Source organism: Scomber japonicus, chromosome 20, assembly GCF_027409825.1.
Source record: "Scomber japonicus isolate fScoJap1 chromosome 20, fScoJap1.pri, whole genome shotgun sequence".
Taxonomy (NCBI): Eukaryota; Metazoa; Chordata; class Actinopteri; order Scombriformes; family Scombridae; genus Scomber; species Scomber japonicus.
Window position 1 is genome coordinate 20952270 of NC_070597.1, and position 4692 is coordinate 20956961.

General features: G+C 41.7%; 1 non-coding gene across 1 annotated transcript; it reads left to right on the plus strand.

Moving 5' to 3' along the window:
* Positions 1–2980: 2980 nt before the first annotated feature.
* Positions 2981–3062, plus strand: trnal-aag (transfer RNA leucine (anticodon AAG)). Its single transcript has one exon. It is a non-coding gene; the product is annotated as a tRNA-Leu (tRNA).
* Positions 3063–4692: the final 1630 nt, after the last annotated feature.

Consider the following 4692-nt stretch of genomic DNA (forward strand, 5'->3'; position numbering starts at 1 on the left):
GTAAAATCTGTGGAATGACCCTTTAATCAACTATTTCGGGAAATGCAAGTGTAATGCAAGGAACTAGCTAAATAGCTGATAGACAACCCTAGTTAACATTTCTCTGTTATGGTTTTTTGATTTTTTTTATTTTTTTTTTGCTCCACATACTAGATATTTTATCCACAATGCAAGACGCTGATCATATTTTGATCTGGACAGAGGACCAAAGCAACTTCTGTGTGTGATTTCTAAAGTTAGTTCAGAGGTTCAACAGATGCAGTAAAACGTATCATCAGAACTTTCCATCATGGTAATTGATAGGCTGTCTGGGGGAAAAGGAGCATTCCTGTAGCCTGACTCCCGTGTCTCATTTTCGCTAATAGGACATCGCACTGGGGAGATTCTGGCTCGGAGAAAACAAGGAGCTTGCGTCGGAGAGAGTGGCCAGGGAATGCAGCAAGGCAGACACAACAGCTCGCAGAGAAAGTAAAAAGGGAGAGGAGGAGGAGGAGGAGGAGGAGGAGGAGGAGGAATGTGGACGGAGGAAGAAAGCGTACCGAGAACGAGAATAATAAAAACTAGAGATGGAAGACTTGTCGAAGTAGCAGTCTCTGTTTTTTTGTTTTGTGCTGAGTGATGAGGTCCTGGAGCTGTGAAACTCAAGTCTCAAATAGAGTGGGAGAGGTGGAACCAACACACACACACACACACACACACACACACACACACACACACACATTGAGAAGTGTTTATGCTAGCAGATGCTTCAGACATACCTGATTGAAAGACCATTCTGCTGTGGTCTTTCATAATATTGCATCATCTCATAATATTACAAAGCTTGGTAACATTAGGCTCTACTGTGAAAATAATAGTAATAGCAGCCCGGCCTGAGGGAGTTATGTTTGCAGCAGAAGCAGGAAAGGACTTAGTGTGGCTGTTAATCATGGCATCACCCTCTTAAACTACTGATGGATGTTGCAATCTTCCCAAAAGATGTAATGTAGCTGCAGCTCTCACTAAAAGACATTATAAAACCAGCCAATGCAAACATGACCTGCAAGACTCAACCTGCTCATAGTCAAATGATGGAATATCAATCTTACCTGATTGGTTGATTTAGTATTTACATGGTCATTCAAAGACTGATTGATTAAAGGAGTCACTGACCATGGAATTATTGGTGTTAAACGTTTAACTAGGCCTTCCTGTGTTCAGCCCACTTCACCACCAAGTGTCTTGCCAAATCGAGTAATACTTGCACCTGTGGAGGACATTTCTAATGATGTGGGAGGGTATAAATGGATAGCCAAACAATGGGAGGCCCATGTTGGTCTATAAGAACAAGGAAGCAGCTGTCACCACGGCAATGGATCGACGTTGTGCTTATGAGCTGTCTCGTCTTTTCCACTGTCCTTGTGAAGACATAGCATCTAAGACCATGAAAAGAAATCAATTTCTCATATTTGAATTTACCTTTATCTAGGTGTTGCATGCATACAGGCATTTGAGTTTGCTACAAGTCAAGCAACCTTTGGGACAAAGTGATATTCTCTTTTTTTCACACCACACGATATTTTGTTTGAGACGAAGTTAGCATGAGGTAAACTTGATCTAAAATACTTAAGACTCGCTGGCCCAATCCCAAACCAGTCCTTCCATATCCCCTTACCCTATCCACTCCCCCTTCATTTACAAGTTCATGTGGAGGGTCATAATATTAAGGGTCATCCCAATCAAATTTGCACACAGTGTAAGTGCACTGTGAAACCCTTAGAGAGCGAGTCTGCATCTGTGCAGGCTTACTACTGTATAGGCCACGAGTTGTCTTCCTACTTTATCAAGTATTTTAGATAAAGTCCATCCACCTTTGTTTTCCTCATGCTAACTTCAGCCTCAAAATCTCAGAATGCATGGTATGAAAATAAAAATGGAGGATATCACTTTGTCCTTAAGTTTGCTTGACTTGTACCAAACCCACTAACTCACTGTATGCATGCACAGCCTTAATTTAAAATGTGACATTAACCTCATATCTCATTCTCACAGCTTTAGATGTTATGTATTCACAGAGACAGTGGAAAAGACAAGACAGCATCTATCTGTCGCCATAGTGACAGTTGCTTCCTTGTTCTGGTAAAGCGGCAAGTGCATGCAATAATTTGGCTATCCATTCAACCCCCCTCCCTCCACAGCTGCAAGTGGTATTTGATTTAGAGTGACACTTGGTGTAGTGGTAGCGGGTTGAGACAGGTTTGGGATTGGGCCCCAATTTAAGTGCTTCACAGTTCCTTACCCACTGCGATAATTTGGGAAAGACAGGTGTGGTTCTTCTTCTTCTGGTTTTACAGCAGCTGGCATCCATGCTGTTGCAGTATTGTCCCATTCTGGACCTAATTCCTGTGAATCTCTGGTTTCTCTGCAGTTAGTTGATCAGTGAAGTTGCTTTTAGAAAACTAAATAGCCATGTTATGCTCTCCCTGCTGTCTCCACTCTAATATACTTTTAAAGCTAGTCTCCAGTAGTCCAAATATCTAGAATTCCTGTCTGTCTACTACATATTTTCTGCATTACTGATGGGCAACAGTTCTTGTCAGTGTACTGAATCACAAAAGATTTGTTCTAAACATTTGTTCATTGAATAATTGAACGCTTGACTGGAGTTCTGACTGCACAGTCCAAGAAACTGAACTGAAACATGGCCGAACATTCGGTTCAACTCAGCAAATAATTTTTATATTGTAATAAACCTTGTCTCAGTTGTGAGAATGTAGAGAGCCCACACAGAATATTTCTACTATGTACACAATTTTAAAAAAGGAGGAAAAACCCAAGGGTTACAGAGAAATCTCTTTATTGACACCAATTAGACAGCCTTGCACACAGGTATGAGACTAAATCTGAATCCTACACTCCTCTCCATGTCAGAGCTACACCCCTTCCAGGCACCACCCATAGCATCACACAGCAAATTAAAAGTTCTCCAAACTGGACCATGGGTAGCGTGGCCGAGCGGTCTAAGGCGCTGGATTAAGGCTCCAGTCTCTTCGGGGGCGTGGGTTCAAATCCCACCGCTGCCAAGGAGTGTTTTACTGTGATTTCCCAGCTTGGGATCACTAAAGTATCTGATCTGTGGCTATAGCTCCCCATCTGCCCTCCTTACCTCGGCACAGCACTGACACTAAAACTACTTAACTTTCCAGGTGTGAGAAACTCCAAGCTTTGGCGCTAGTCCAGCTTCAGGTACAGTCACCTGCGGGGGAAAATGCCAATCCAGCACAGCGAGAACACTGGACATGCTGGAGAGCAGTCAAAGGCACTGCTATGACACCTGCTACCTTACCCCAGCAGCCCTGCCTCACACAGGAACCTCACCCTACGCTCTGCCACCTAGCTTCACTGCTGGCATTCCTAACTGGCATGTGAACAGCAGCCACCATGAGTGCAACATGAGTCACTTGGCCAGGCTTCTACCCTGTAACATCCACCAAGCTCCACTCTCCAGAGAGCTGAGCACCTGTTTAAACCTTTTAATCCTACTCTTCCCTGAACCTCCCACAGGTGCAATCACTTCTTTTAATCAGGTGTAACCACCCACCAACTTTCTTCTCCCTCACTCACAGACACACAGTGTTACTCACTCCAGTATACAGGGTGTCCACAAAGTCTCTTTACAATTTAAAAAAATCATTACAAAAGCAATTGATGAGATATGTTAATCAGATTTGTTCTATGTACTCGGTGGTTATCAAAGTTTTCATTTGGGACATCAACAACCTAAAGCAAAAGATCACTGATGCCATTGCCACCATTGATGAAGCTATGCTACAGCAAACATGGCAAGAAATCGAGTACCATCTTGATGTGCTTGGTACCCATATAGATGTGTATTAAATGAGACAAAAAACTTCAATATCTACTCCTCATTTTGGGATAATTTCCAGATTTGTCTATTCATTGGCTTTTGTATTACATTTGTTAAATTGTAAAGTGACTTTATGGACACCCTATATTCCTCAAAATAATGTCAAACTAATACATTTAATTCTCAGTATACTTATTGTAAGTGTCCCTTTTCCCTTTCTTGCCCTACTTCTTATGATATCAACTCTATTTTGGATTGAGAGTAAGTGCTATCCTTTTGGTGTTTTTGTTTAACCCGTATACTTTCTTATTTCTGTGGGAATACCAGCGGTTTATATGCTGGTACCCACATGAATGGAATCTCTTTTCCTCAATCAACTATTCGTGACTTAGAGAACAAGATTTCCTATCGCAGATCTAGATCATTTCTCGATTCACCTGATTTAGTACATGTGAGTTCCAACTAACAGTGAAAGATGTCAATCACTGTTTCCCAAAGCCCAAGATACGTCCTCAAATATCTTGTTTTGTCCCGTCCAACAGTGGACAAACCAAATATTCAGTTTACCATCAAATAATCAGGTGTTGGTCTATAGATTTTGACTTAGTGACTGAAGCCATACATATGTTAGTGTATTATCTTTAGACTAAATTATGCTGACAATACATAGTCTTATTACTGCCACTGGGAATCTAAAGCATCCATTTTCTAAACCCACCTATCCTGACAATAAACATGCCATCCTTCACATGTCAGAAAGGTTAAAGGTTATCCCGGGCAGCTAGATATCCCCTCACTTTCCAACCTCATCATCTATCTTTTTATGGCATTCATGTAAAACTTCC